Below are 15,815 nucleotides of genomic sequence, written 5' to 3'. Positions count from 1 at the left end.
TGCGTTGACTTTGGGTGTGGGTAGGTGCATGTCACAGGGACTTGTGGAAAGTCCTCTAGAGTTTTTCAAACTAAGAACAGTAAGCCATTACCGAGGGCTGGCATCAAGCTTTTGGGTTGTGACCAAAGTTTTTTGAAAAATAAGATAGAATAATCTAGAACATCTAGAGGAAATATATATATATATATATTCCTCCTGCCCCCCCTCCCCCTGCTCCTCCATTGGTCACAGGAAAAGAAACAAGAGAGTACACGATAATAGCTGAAATACCATCTGAGAGAAAGTGACATGAAACTGAGGCCCGTGGGAATGAGCCTGAGAAAAGGAGAGGGAACAGTGTGTTTGGGCAGAGGGAACTGCAAGTGCAAAGAGGAAGGTAGGAGGTGGCTATTGGGGAGGGGGAGGAATGAGCACAAATATTTAGTTTGTTCTCATCGCAGGCCAGGCACTGATGCACACCCGCCCTCACCGGCCCCTTCCTAAGATGGAGGCAGACCCAAACACACCAGCCTCCTATTCACCTCTTGAGGCCTGAAGGGCTGTCCAGCCTCAGAGCCACCCCCAGTGCTATTCCCTCTGCCCTAGTACTCTTTTTTTTTTTTTTTTTTTTTTTGCCCTAGTACTCTTTGCCTTGCTCTCCTCCTACCTCTTTCCTTCCCCTCACAGATCTGGGCTTTGCTGTCACCTTTCAAGGAAAGCCTCCCCTGACTCCTCCCCCAACCTAAATTACATCCCTCCCATCCTCTTTCTTATTGCATTTAGCACTGTTAGAAGTTGCATGTCTGTGTTCCAGTTCCAGGGAAGTCCAAGAACTGTACAATTTAAATGGGTGAATTGCATGGGATGTGAATTTTGTCTCAATAAAGCTGTTGAAAATTGCTTCGGAGGGCTTCCCTGGTGGCGCAGTGGTTGAGAATCTGCCTGCTAATGCAGGGGACACGGGTTCGAGCCCTGGTCTGGGAAGATCCCACATGCCGCGGAGCAACTAGGCCCGTGAGCCACAACTACTGAGCCTGCGTGTCTGGAGCCTGTGCTCCTCAACAAGAGAGGCCGCGATAGTGAGAGGCCCGCGCACCGCGATGAAGAGTGGCCCCCGCTTGCCACAACTAGAGAAAGCCCTCGCACAGAAACGAAGACCCAACACAGCAAACATTCTTGGGGGCCGTCTTGGAGGCTGCCTGCTGCAATCTGGGACCAATATCACATGGGGTGCAAATGACTGAAAATTATCCAGCCCTGTTTGTCTGTGACACTCAGCTTTCAGACCTATGGCTGAAATGTTCCCAGTGGCCAGTGACACTCCTGACAACCCCCGGGGGACCTGCTCTTTTCCCGTGACCTTGATGCCCTTTCTACATCCATCTGGCTGTCCCCATGTCATCTGGCTTTGAGCTTGTGTGTTTTCACGTCTGCTATTAATTTAAATGAGGCAGAGTCTACCCTCTGAATGCAGAGAATGAAAAGTTGTGGGTTTTGGGCTTCCCTGGTGGCGCAGTGGTTGAGAGTCCGCCTGCCGATGCAGGGGACACGGGTTCGTGCCCCGGTCCGGGAAGATCCCACATGCCGCGGAGCGGCTGGGCCCGTGAGCCATGGCCGCTGAGCCTGCGCGTTCGGAGCCTGTGTTCCAAAATGGAAGAGGCCACAACAGTGAGAGGCCCGCGAACCGCAAAAAAAAAAAAAAAAAAAAAAAAAGTGTGGGTTTTATGTACCTTTAGTATAAAGGGAAAAGAGTGCCTGCCTACAATGCTCCATTGGTTTGACAAAGGCACCTCGTCAAGTATGCCTTTCAGGAATTCAGAGCTGGCAGTCAAAACATGATTAGCAGCAGATAGGAGAATTCAGGGGCATGATTACATTGCTGGGTGGGGCTGCAGGGCAAAAGGGCCCCGGTTTTGTTTTGTTCTGTTTAAATCTGGTGCTGGATAATTGGTGTGTGTACTTAGAATTAATTCATGAAACTGTTCACTTCTGAAATGTGTTCTGTTACATATGTACTTGGTAGTCCAAACTTTATAAAAAACTTTATTGCCAGGGAAGCAACTTATCAAATAAGATAACTCATTAGTGTCTCAAGTTTTTTAGAAACAGAAGTGCCTGGTGGTTATGTGAGGCAATTATACTCCAATAAAGATTTTTTTTTTTTTAAAAAAAGAAGGGCCTGGTGGTTAAGAGCCTGGGCTGTCTGCTTTTGAATCCCTGCTGTGCCACCAAGGCTGTGTGGCTTTAGGTAAGTTACTTAACCTCTCTGACCCTTAATTTGTATATCTATAAAATGAAGGTAATGCCTTTCGGGCAAAATTGCCTGAGATAAAGAGAGGAAAGCATTTAGTAGAATAGCTGTCACAGAGCAGATGTTGAATGCACGATACCACTGTTTTGTTTATCATAGTTGTGATAAATGGGTAAAGAGATGGAAAATGCAGAACCACTATGCCAATAAAAAATGGTCAAAGGACATGCATGGAAAAGTCACAAGGCAGAAATACAGTGGATTACAAGGCTGTGGAAAAGCATCTACCCTCAGTATTAATTGTCTTAATGGTACGTATTGCTTTCTGAAATGCCCTATCCACTTAGTTATTTACTTATTTACTGTTCATTCATCTCCCCTCCCTTCATCCACTAGAATGAGTCTGTTTTGTTCATTGCTGCCTCTCCAATGCCCAGAACTGTGCCAGCCTTGTAGCAAGTGGTCAATAAATATTTACTGACTCAATGAATGAATATAGAAATGAAAGCAAGACTGAACTTTCTCTGACCAATAGTCAAGCTCTAATAAAATTATAACATTCAATAGGGAAGATGTGGTGACGCAAACTCTGCCTTACTGTGCTTATTGTAAACAAGTGGAAATTATTTTAATCTTTCTAGAAACTGAGTTGGCACTCGTACCCAGTAATTCCATTTCTGGGACTCTGCGGGAAGGAAATAATGTAAGATCTGCACAAGAGTTTGTGCACAAAGATTTTCTCTGTTGCATTATTTGTATCAGTAAAAAAAAATAGGTACAAAAGATATTTATAATACATTTATATATTTATAATAATATGCTTTAGAGGAAAGGCTCTGTAAATCATGGAATAGCAATGTTATGGAATATTATGCAATCATTTTAAATGAAAGGGAAACATGTTTTTGCGATATATTAAGTAAAAATAAGCAGAAAGTGGAAGTGCTGTGTAATGTATTCTCAACAAGAAATGGAAGAAAACGTTTCAATTTTAAATTATTGGAAGTCCCCATAGCCAATAATGGGGTCAGAATCACCAGTGGTTTTGCTTTTCCATCTTTTGCTTATCTGTAGTTTCCAAATTTTCTACACAAACATGGATGCGATGTTTTTGGTAACCACAAAGAAAGAAAATCATTTTCAGAGGGAAGTCTTTACTTCCTCTGACCAGTCAGGGATTCAGTTCTGGTGATGGTGGAAGGAATCCAAAATGCAGAAACAGCGCTGGGCACAAACATAATTATCCCAGAGAAAACCTGGCAATGAACCAAATGTCCAACTAGAGGGAATTGAGGAAGTAAATCATAGTCCACCCAGAGAAACCTAGGGAGGCATTAAAAGTTATGTTTATGAAGAACCTGAAGCAGCATGGCAAATATTTGTGTTGAAAACCGTGTGTAAAACAGCAAGATATAAAATGACACGTGCAAAAAAGAAAAAAGAAAAAAATGACGTATGTAGTATCATCCCCTCTGTGTGTTTGTATATACACTTATGTGTGTGTGTGTATATATATATATATATATATATATACACATACCCACACACACGTATACATACATAGTGTTTTTTATATACATACACACATACATAACATAGAGGCACAGAGGGGATTTTATATACACACATACAGAGGGGAATGAACATATATATATAATGTATATATATATAATGTAAACATAAATGTATATACATTTTTATATTATAAATTTATATTATATTATTATTATACAAATTTATATTATAAATTTATATTAAATGTTTGTAGATTTATATTAAAAATTATATTATAAATTTTATATTTATATAAAATATTCATATGTATATATGAAATTAGGAGACAAAAACATGATGTTAACAATATAATTTTACAAAGATAAAAGCTTTAAAAATAAATATGTCAGAAAATGACTCCTGGTTATTTTTTGGTGGAGGACCCCTGGGGGTTAATCTTGCCTCTTCAACTTTATAGAGAAAGTCCCTTGGCCACTCCACGTCTTTCCTGGGGGACCAACTCTTTTTTTTTTTAAATAAATTTATTTATTTTTGGCTGCGTTGGGTCTTCGTTGCTGCCCCCGGGCTTTCTCTAGTTGCGGAGAGCGGGGGCTACTCTCCACTGTGGTGTGCGGGCTTCTCATTGCGGCGGCTTCTCATTGCGGCGGCTTCTCATTGCGGCGGCTTCTCTCGTCGCGGAGCATGGGCTCTAGGCGCACAAGCTTCAGTAGTTGTGGCGCACAGGCTTGGTTGCTCCGCGGCACGTGGGATCTTCCCGGACCAGGGCTTGGACCCGTGTCCTCTGCATTGGCAGGCGGATTCTTAACCCCTGCGCCACCAGGGAAGTCCCTCCAGGGGGACTTATTCTTGTCTGTAAGATCAACCGTCTCCTCACGGTTTTTTTTCCCCTAGGTATTTCCCACATATTTAAATCTTCATAAATATACATTTTTGTAGGGTTTTTTCCACCTAAACATTGTATGGCGTCCTGGATGAATTGTCCTGCAACTTGCTTAGTAAGCAAGCAAGGCTTAATAAGCCTCAGAGAACTTAATCTATCACCAGCACCATCTTGCGATTTTAACCTGCCGCATCGCATTTCATAGAAGGGCGAGTATCAGTTTATTTGATTATTCCCTTATTGGCAGCACCTAGGTGGTTTCAAATGCTTTTGCTGTGACCAGCAACAGCGCAGTTAACATACTTGCACATCCTGCCGTGGGTTAATGTTCAAGTACGTCTCTAGGGAGATTCCAAGAAATGAAAATGCAGGTTGGAGGGGCATGAAACATGAAAAGGTTCAGGGGCCATACCAGCGGCCCTCCAGGAACACTGCCCTTTCCTCTTCCTCCTTTTTTGTAATTGTCCGATTTTCCATTTTAAGCCTGTGTTTTCATGAAAACAAAAATAAGGTGTGATTTGGAAGAATGCAATTTGCACTCCATTTTCTGGGAACAAGTCGAGGCTATCCCTAGACTGATGGACAAAGTTCCTCTATCCCCCTCTGGTGACTCCCCAGTGTGTTGAGTGTGATCTGGTCCTGTCTCAGGTCTGAGGAGGGGGATTCAGGTCCCAGACACATTGCCCCAACTCCACCCACAGAGAGGCTCAGAGCAGAGTCTCAGGAAACGGAGATGCGGCTGAGGCTGTGTCTCTCCTTAGGTTCCAGGACTGGAATCCCTCAACCACATTGCAGAGGGGCAGTAGGTGAGAGGGCAGGACCCTTGATTCCAGAGTCTGGGAATATCATAATTAAGCTTGGTCTCCCCAACCCATCGCTGGTTCCCTGCTTCTCACTCAATCTTGAAAAAGACCAGCTGTATTAGTTTCCTATTCCTGTTGTAACAAATCGTCTCACACTAAGTGACTTAAAACAACACACATCTATTCTCTTAAGAGTTCTGGAGGCCAGAACCTGAGGAGAGGGTCGTGGGAACCCCCGATTTATAGCTGGCTGGTTGGAAGTACAGGTGACCTGTGACTGGTGTCTGAAGTCAGGCCAGTCTTCTGGGACTGAGCCCTTAACCTGTGGGGTCTGTACTGACTCTGGGTAGCTGGTGTCAGAATTTAATTGAATTGTTGAACACCCAGTTGGTGTCTGTAGAATTGGTTGGTGTGGGGGTGGGGGTAGGAATATATATTTGGTTCAGAAGTATGAGTAGAGAACGTTTTCCTTTACCCCTTTTTTACTCACATTAATATAAAATATTTCAAACTCAGAAAAATCAAAAGGATTATACACTGAACATTCCATACCCACCCTTTATATTCATTGTAGAATTTTCACTCCATTTGCTTTATGGCTTATCTTTCCACCCACCTTTTTTTTTTTTAATTTATTTTTGGCTGCATTGGGTTCTTCGTTGCTGTGCGCGGGCTTTCTCTAGTTGCAGAGAGCGGGGGCTACTCTTTGCTGCAGTGCATGGGCTTCTCATTGTGGTGGCTTCTCTTGTTGTGGAGCATGGGCTCTAGGCACGTGGGCTTCAGTAGCTGTGGCTCACGGGCTCAGGAGTTGTAGCTCTTGGGCTCTAGAGCTCAGGCTCAGTAGTTGTGGAGCATGGGCTTTGTTGCTCTGTAGCATGTGGGACCTTCCCAGACCAGGGCTCGAAACTGTGTCTACTGCATTGGCAGGAGGATTCTTAACCACTACACCACCAGGAAAGTCCCTCCATCCACTTTTTAAAAAATTAATTAGTTTGTTTATTTATTTATTTTTGGCTGTGTTGGGTTGTTCATTGCTGTGCGCGGGCTTTCTCTAGTTGTGGCGAGCGGGGGCTACTCTTGGTTGTGGTACACCGGCTTCTCATTGTCATGGCTTCTCTTGTTGCGGAACACGGGCTCTAGGCATGCAGGCTTCAGGTTGTGGCACGCAGGCTCACTAGTTGTGGCTTGCGGGCTCTAGAGCTCAGGCTCAGTAGCTGTGGTGCACGGGCTTAGTTGCTCCGTGGCATGTGGGATCTTCCCAGGCCAGGGCTCGAGCCCATGTCCCCTGCATTGGCAGGCGGATTCTTTTTTTTTTTTTGCGGTATGCGGGCCTCTCACTGTTGTGGCCTCTCCCGTTGCAGAGCACAGGCTCCGGACGCGCAGGCTCAGTGGCCATGGCTCACGGGCCTAGCCACTCCGCGGCATGTGGGATCTTCCTGGACTGGGACACAAACCCATGTCCCCTGCATCGGCAGGCGGATTCTTAACCACCGTGCCACCAGGGAAGCCCCCTCCATCCACTTTTTAAACTGAGATATAATTGACATATAACATTGTGTAAGTTAAGGTGTACAATATGATGATTTGATACATTTCTGTGTTGCAATATGATTACCACTGTATCGCTAACTAACATCTCTATCATGTCACTTGATTATCATTTCTTTTTTGTGGTGGGAACAATTAAAATCCAGTCCCTTAGCAGCTTGGAAGCTGATAATCCAGTATCTTGTCTGTAATCACTCTGCTCTACGTTAGAGCTCCAGGACTTATTTATCTACTAGTTGCAATCATTTGTTTCAAGTCAGATTTATTGAGGTATAATTTACGTAAAAATCATACAATTCCATACAATAAAACACACCCTCTTAAATTACATGGTTAAACATTTAAAGTATACAGTTGAATGAGTTTGTTTCCATTTATTTACTTACAGCTTAATTGATGTATAATTAACATACAATAAACTGCCCATATTTGAAAGTGCACAATTTGGTAAGTTTTGACATATGTGTACCCCTGCGTAGCCATCACCACAGGCAAGATAGTGAACACATCATCACCCCAAAAGTTTCCTGTGCCCCTTTGTAATTCCTCCTTCCTACCCAACTCCCCCATCCCCAGGCACCCATTGACCCGCTTCCTGTCACTCTAAATTAGTCTGCGTTTTCTAGACTTCTATATAAATGGAATCATACAGAATGTTCTATTTTTTGTCTGTCTTTTTTCACTCAGCAGAATTATGTTGAGGTCTGTCCACGTTTTTGTGTGCTTCAGAGGTTCATTCCTTTTTATTGTTGAGCAGCGTTCCACCGTCTGGCTCTGCTACGCTTTGCTCGTTCATTTGCCTGTTGATGAACATTTGGATAGCTTCTCGTATTCGCTTATAATAAATAAAGCTGCTATGACCATTCACGTCTGGGTCTTCCTATGGACGTGTGCTTTTATTTCTCTTGGGTAAAGACCTAGGAGTGTAATTGCTGGGTCATATGATAAATGTAAATGTAACTTAATAAGAGTAGGGAGGAAAAACATTTCCTCCATCCTAGGTTCTTTTGGCTGGTCCAATCGTTAAATTCAATGAACACAAATCAACAGGAGAAAAACCAGTTTAATTCTGTGTGTACGGGAGCCTTACATAGACGTGACGGGCTCAAAGGCAGTCAGGCAATTAAGGCTTATGTGCCATCCTGAGCTAAGGAGAAGCGGGTAGGGGCCGGAGGCTTCAAAGGGAAGGAAGGTAATTCACGGGAAGATGGGAGATGTTTGGTTAACATGTTTGGAAAGACAATGGGATACAGAAAGGAATTTGAACAAACAGGCCCTGGCCGGCTCCCCCCAGCTTCCACACTTACTCTTACCCTTTGTAGTTATCTCTGGTGATAGCTTTCTTCCTGGACCAGGCTCCCTATCTGAATTCTTTTAGACAGTTAAGGAAGAGGTAAAAAGCATTTCTTGGGTCTGTTGGGCCTCGATTTTCTTCAGCTTAAAATAATCTACATACCAAAGTGGCACATTCTGGGGCAGCCTGCCCTGAAACTTCCTTGGAAATTTCACATACAAAAAGCTGAACGGGTAGAACATTCCATTATTTCATTGAATGAATCTTTTAGTCTTGAAAATAGGTCAGTTTGGTTAAACAGTTGTATCTCGTTTTTAGGAGGTGGTGGTACAGCTGGGCTCCCAAAGTTAGGCCTCTACTGCATGAGAAATTGGGTATTTAATAAGGCGTTTCTATGGAAACAAAAGAAAAACCATGGTTAATGATTGGAGAAGATTATAATCCCTGTTTCTGAGTTCTGAAGTCAGACAATTGAGAAGATTTCTACTTGTTGGGCTCAAAGCATCTTCAGATGGAGTGGGGACAGGCCGTGGCAATCTGACAGGTTTTCTGGTTTGTAGCTTGAATGTCTCTGGTGATCTTTCTGTGTGGTCACATTGCTACAGGCCTGAAGAGTGTCCATATGTGAGCTGTTGTGGTTTTTATATTAAGTTGTCCAACTTTAGTTGGCATGGCTTTGGGAAAAGGACAGTTTTAGTCTTCAGTGATTCCAAGTCAGAAGGGTAGGAAGAAAATTGGAAATGTTAGTGTGGAGAGTAGTCAAATATTGGAGGAAACTAGATGAGTTCAGGCTCTAGTTCAGTGTACAGGTAGAAAACAAAATATCAAAGACAATTAATAGAACTAGAATCTAATATCCACACTTGTGTATTATAGTGTCTACTGAAATATAATTTTTCTCTCTACAATCACTCTCATTTCTATCAAAGATAACCATAGTGAGGGCTTCCCTGGTGGTCCAATGGCTAAGAATCCATGCTCCCAATGCAGGGGACCCAGGTTCAATCCCTGGTCAGGGAATTAGATCCGACCTGCTGCAACTAAGAGTTTGCATGCCACAACTAAATGATCCCTCACGCAGCAACTAAAGATCCCGTATGCCGCAACTAAGACCCAGTGCAGCCAAATAAATAAATAAATAAACAAACAAATAAATATTTACAAAAAAAGATAACCATAGTGAGACAAATTAAGTCTAGTTTAAAAAAACTTGGATTATTTACATAAGTGCAGCAGGAACAGCGATTGACCATATAGAATCTTTTAATCTGCTTTGCTTGAACTTTTTATAAGGAATCTCATATTGGACTTTTTTTATTTTATTATTTTATTTAATTAATTAATTTATTTTTTTTTGCGGTACGCGGGCCTCTCACTGTTGGGACCTCTCCCGTTGCGGAGCACAGGCTCCGGACGCCCGGACGCACAGGCTCAGCGGCCATGGCTCACGGGCCCAGCCGCTCTGCGGCATGTGGGATCTTCCCGGACTGGGGCACGAACCTGTGTCCCCTGCATCGGCAGGCGGACTCTCAACCACTGCGCCACCAGGGAAGCCTTCATATTGGACTTTTAAAAGCCTCTCAAGGCTAGGAAGTCAAGCCAAAGACTTACCATCAGACTTTGCCTGCCAAACTTATAGATTTGGGTCAATTCCTCTCTTCTCAGGGTCCCCAGAATAGCCTGAGGTTCCTGCCCTGGCCAGGAAGTGACCTTCCTTACTCAAGGCAATACCAACTAGAGGTAGAAAATACCACACTTCTGCAACACATATATATAGACACACATGACCATGCAGACAGATGCAGAGACCTCATAGCTTCTATTTTAAACTTTCAATCATGAGATGGGTATTTGTGGAGAAGATATTTAAGGTTTTGTTACCAAACCAGGTTTGTTTGCCTGACACAGAGCAAGACAAAATGTTGAGATGCTGAGGTTTCCCTCAGAGAAAGAATTTATTCAGGAGGCAGCCAAGCGAGGAGACAGGCGAACAAGTCTCAGACCCACCTCCCCAAAGGTGAGGGGCTTGAGATATTTATGGAATAAAGGAGCAGGGTGGTCTTGGGAGTGGGGAAGTTTACTGGAGATAGAGAAAAGTGAGATAACTGGTGTTCCGTGCAGGCATATCTGAGTCACATGCTTCTTCATGGGATGTATGTTAAAAAATGGAAGTGCTTAGCATGATGTGAGGGTGGAGTTTTTGGCTTGCTGATGTCAAAAAGTCATTCATCAGACACCTGCATAGGCCCAGTTTTAGGGTCAATGGTCCCAACCAGCCGGCTCCAGGTTGAACTAGACACAGCTGACTCCAAGTTCCTGGAAAACAGCTCCAACAAACATCTTATTGTTTAAGCTATGTGAAGCTTAGAGGGTATGTAATTTATAACAAAATAATTAAGGCAAGCTTGCTCAGTGAAGGTGGGCTACAAGCAAAGGGGTTTTTAGCAAGCTGTAAGAAAGTCTCAGGAATGTCTGCTAACACCTAACTGTGTTAGCACACATGTTCAGGATGGATTATTTAACTCTATGGGGCATGGGTTTAGTTTGTTTTTTTGTTTGCTTGTTTTTGTTTTGAATTCTAGATAAAAATTCCTGGAGAAGTCTAGGTAAAACATTTACATCTCAAAGGCACAGAGGAAGAATGCAAGCACTTCCTAGAAGGGCTCTTGTTCCCTTAAGGCCAGAATTTTTACAATATTTATAAGCCTATTGAGATAAATGGGGAGACTTGGGGAGTGATAAAATGGGTAAGTGCTCTTTGAGTTGTGTTTGGAGCCTCACCTCTGATACCGTAAAGACTAGATTTGTAAAACATGGACAGTTTTTTAAAATCCCTTGAAGAATTCTGTTGCTGCCAAAATGACATCAAAGAACTGATAAACCCATTCACCTATGTTGGAATGTTTTTCTTTCTCTCTGGAAACATTTAGCTTAGGGGAAATGGCCAAAAAGATTCTATCAGTTTCTGAATGTCAGCTTCCAATTTGGCCAAATTTCTGATCATAGAGTTATGAAATCCTCGTCAGGTTTCATCTGGGACAAACAGTAAATATTTGTGGCAGTATTTTTTTTTAATTTATTTATTTAATTTATTTATTTTTGTCTGCACTGGGTCTTTGTTGCTGTGCGCGGGCTTTCTGTAGTTGCGGTGAGTGGGGGCTGCTCTTCGCTGCGGTGCGCGGGCTTCTCATTGCAGTGGCTTCTCATTGCAGTGGCTTCTCTTGTTGCAGAGCTTGGGTTCTAGGCACAGGCTCAGGAGTTGTGGGGCATGGGGCTAGGTGCTCCGCGGCACGTGGGATCTTTCCGGACCGGGGCTCAAACCCATGTCCCCTGCATTGGCAGGCGGATTCTTAACCACTGTGGCAAAGGGGCCAAGGAAGCCCCTTTGTGGCAGTATTGAAACTGTGCAACTCAGGTGGGACTTGAACCCACGGTCCGCGACTCGAATCCAGCCAAAACCCAGATTAGGACTTGAACCCATGGTTTTCTTAATTGAAGTCACACACCTGGTCTCAAGACTTAAAAGGAAGCTCAGGTTCTTGATGTCTCCTTGTGGAAAGAATTCAGTGAGAGACAAAGTGATAGGTAAGAAGTGGATTTATTTAAAGAGAAACACATTTCATAGACAGAATGTGGTCCATCTCTAAAGGCGAGAGGCCCCGGAATATGGCGTGGTTAGTTTTTACGTGCTGGGTGATTTCACAGGCTAATGAGTGGCAGGATTATTTCAGCTATTTCAGGGAAGGGGTGGGTCGCCACCCATTTTTTGGCCTTTTATGATTGACCTCTGAACTGTCTTGGTGCTGGTGGGTGTGTCATTTAGCATATGCTAATGTATTACAATGAGCATAGAATGAGGCTCAAGGTCTACTGGAAGTTGAATCTTCCGCCATCTTGGACCTAGTTGGTTCTAACCAGTTTACGGCATGTCCTATGGCTACGTCATTCATTTAAAGGTTGTGCCCTGCCCCCTTCCCTCCTGTTTCAGTATTAAACAACCCATGGACTCAAGAGGCATCCTCAGAGTATGTACAAGATGATACCTTCACAAGTTCTAGAGTCAATCCCAAAGATAGCCAAGAGGAGAACTGACAATGTGTATGTTCCAGGCGGGCAGAAAGCCAAGCTAATTTCCTAGGACACAAAACAAGACAAACAAGAAGGCAGTAAATATCCCTGGGAGAGAAAAGAACAGTAACCCATGGGTCCGGATTTGGAAAGAAAGTGGCAATATGAAATTTTATTTTCCTCTCTTGACTGGGCACTACAAGTAGAGATTCAGGATGATCTTGGGTGGCCTCAGCCTGCAGTGGTTGGAAGCAGGAGTTTAGTTCCCTGGCCAGAGACTGAAGTCAGGCCCTGGCAGTGAGAGTGCTGAATCCTAGCTACTAGACGACAAGGGCCAACAGCCAGTGACAAGGCTCTGGCCCATCAGCTTTGTAGAAACGAATTTCCACAAAGAGATGGAAATTAGTGAAACAAGTAAAGTGTTTATTAGGAGGAAAAAGAGTACAGTATGTGTGAATAGGCACACACCAGCGGGCTCAGAGAGAAAGTCGAGCCCTCGTGGTAGTTTGAATCATTTATATGGGGCATTTCTTCTGGGTTTCCTTTGGGCAATCATCTTGCTTTGTCTGGCTCTGAGTCTGTATTTGGTGTATCTCAGGGTCCTCCCATGTGTGTGTGTACATCTCAGCCAAGATGGATTCTAGCAAAGAGGCCTATGGGTAGGTTGACAGCACCTACTATGGGAAGGCGCCCCCTCCCTTTTCGACCTCTGAGGAGCCTTTCTGTGCATGTGTAGTTGGGAAGGTCTCCTTGACCTTGAGAATGAAAAATATGTGGTCTCCTTGTCTCTTATCTGGGCAGCGCTCAGCTCGTCTCTCCTGCTATTGTCTTCATCTTGGAGTATCTGTCCACAGAGGATAAATTCCAGCGGCTCAGCCTGCAGCCCGTCTATCTCCTGCCTCAAGGAGAACTAACTCTGGGAATTCCCTGGTGGTCCAGTGGTTATGGGAATTCCCTGGTGGTCCAGTGGTTAAAGACTCAGGCTTTCACTGCCATGGACCAGGTTTCTATCCCTGGTCGGGAAACTAAGATCCCACAAGCCATGTGGTGCAGCTAATAATAATAATAATAATAATAATAATAATAATAAAAAGCAAGTAAGGAGAGCTAACTCTGGTAAGAATTCTAAACCTTAGTTGTCTTCTGCTAGTTTTCCCAGAATCCCATCTGCAGGCTCCAGTAAGCTACCAGAAGTTGGCAAGGTTTTGTTAGGAGAACCACTGACAGAAACTGCCTGCCCTGGACAGCCATGATAATAATCACTTGCATGGGTTATCTTAAAACAGGAGGTCCTGGTAAGGAACGTGGAACTAACAAGCTACCACCAAGTGGAAGAATTCAGGAAAGGTCAGAACGAGAGAGGAGACGCCCGTCCCTATGTCCTACCAGCCTCCCAGAATCCTTTTCGCCGGAATCCATCTTGGCTGAGCGCAATGCACGCGCCACCAGGAAGGACCCTGAGTCGGAATGATTGGCCAGAGACAACCGGGAAACTAACCCCATTGCTGAAACTGTGCACCTCAGATTGAGACTTGAACCCACGTGGCTGGGACTCGAACCCGGCCAAAACCCTGACTGGGACTCAGAACCACAAGGCCAGGACTCGAACCTGGCCAAAACTCAGATTGGGACTCGAACCCACGTGGCCGGGACCTGGCCCAAACCCACGGTCTTCCAACTGAGATCACACACCTGGTTTCAGGACTTAACGAAGCTCAGGTTCTCAACCTCTCATCGCAGAAAGAATTCAGTGAGAGACAAAGTGATAGGCAAGAAGTGGATTTATTTAGAGAGAAACACACTCTACAGACAGAGCCTGGGCCATCTCAGAAGGTGAGCAAGGCACCAGGGTACGGGGGTTGTCCGTTTTTATAGGCTAATTAGTGGGCGGAGTATTCCAGCTATTTCAGGAAGGGGTGGGGATATCCAGTAATTGGGCTACCGCCCACTTTTTGATCCTTCTGGTTGGACTTGGAACTGTCATGGCACCTGAGGTGTGTCATTTAGCTTGCTGATGTGTTACAGTGAGCATATACTGAGGCTCAAGGTCTAGTGGAAGTCGACTTGTCTGCCAGGTTGGACCCATTTGGTTCTAATCACTTTATGTCATGTCCTCCGGCTATGTCATTCTTTCAAATGTTGTGCCCTGCCCCCTTCCCTCCTGTTTCATAACCTTAAAACCTGAGACTGTGATCCACGTGGCGGAGCCGTTCTCCTGGGTTCCCTTACTATGCTGCTGTCTGGCCAGGAACCCCTTTCCAATAAAGTCTCTTGCTTTGTCAGCAAAGAGACTTTGTGTGTCCTTGGACAATTCATTTCTGAGTGTTAGACAAGAGCCCACTCTCAGGCGCTGGAAGGGGGTCCCCCTTCCTGCAACAGTTTTCCATTAATTTTAATTTTAGTCTCCCCTTGGCTGTTTAAGGGAATAGCAGAGTAGTTCACCAGAAAATACCTCAGAGTCCCATCAACTCTGGGAGGCGCCCATACGGGGACCGTCTTTTGAGGGTAGATACGGGAGCATCTGTAAGGCAACGAGCTTGACAGACTTTTGTTTAGCGTCTTGTAGTCTCTTTAGAGTGGACAGACAATTCAGACAGAGGATTAGTAGAAATGAAACCGAGCAGAGCTCTGAGGGGCCCTCCTGGGTACAAAAGTCCCTCTGTGTCCCCCAGTCCTTGTTTGTAAAAAGAAAAAAAAAAAAAAAGCGGGCTTTAGACTCCTAGGCCTTCCCTTTGTTCCAATGAGCAGACCAGCAGTTACTGATTAGGGAAGTGACGGAATGCAGAAACAAAGGAAAAACAGTCAAGAAACAATAGTTCAGTGATAAAACAGAGCCCTAGTTCCTCCTCAAGGGATATACATAACAATCTGATACGTATCTTTGGGTCCTGCAGGAAGTAAGGTCCCCACCCAGGTAGAGGATGGTAAGTATTGAGACCCCAGACTGGTTGGAACCAGAAGGTTGATGACAGTAATGCAATGAGTCTTCTGCCCCACTAACAGAGCAATGAAGGTTGAGATGACAAAAACCCCTTATGCACTGGGACCCCTTATGATAAATCCCCCAAGAGCCAGCATAACCAAACAAAGAGCGTGCTGCTTGTGACTTTGTGTCTCAGAACCCCAGTATATTTGACTAGCCACCAAGATGCTTGCCATACATGCACTTTCCGGGTGGTGGACACCAGAGAGAATATTCTCACTGGTCACAAAGCTAAGTACTCAAGACGTAGAACGAGACAAAAGGAAAACCTCATCGGATTTTCTTTTTTTTAAATTAATTATTTATTTATTTGGTTGTGCCGGGTCTTCAATGCGGCAGGTGGGCTCCTTAGTTGCAGCACATGGGCTCCATAGTTGCGGTATGCGGTCTCCTTAGTTGTGGCATGTGAACTCTTAGTCGCGGCATGGATGTGGGATCTAGTTCCCTGACCAGGGATCGAACCTGGGCCCCCTGCACTGGGAGTGTGGAGTCTT

At 44.4% G+C, this 15,815-nt stretch overlaps 1 protein-coding gene across 1 annotated transcript in view; it reads left to right on the top strand.

Annotated features, from left to right (window-relative positions):
• Positions 1 to 13,823: 13,823 nt before the first annotated feature.
• Positions 13,824 to 15,815, top strand: part of SULT2B1 (sulfotransferase family 2B member 1) — a 49,122-nt gene continuing 47,130 nt past the window's right edge. Inside the window, exon 1 of the mRNA XM_030873693.2 lies at positions 13,824 to 14,171. The gene's annotated coding sequence lies outside the window, so the exon portion shown is untranslated. The remainder of the gene's footprint in view (positions 14,172 to 15,815) is intronic.

The sequence above is a fragment of the Globicephala melas genome, chromosome 19 (assembly GCF_963455315.2).
Source record: "Globicephala melas chromosome 19, mGloMel1.2, whole genome shotgun sequence".
Classification (NCBI taxonomy): domain Eukaryota; kingdom Metazoa; phylum Chordata; class Mammalia; order Artiodactyla; family Delphinidae; genus Globicephala; species Globicephala melas.
The sequence above is the reverse complement of the archived record's forward strand: the minus strand, read 5'-3'. Positions and strand labels throughout refer to the sequence as shown.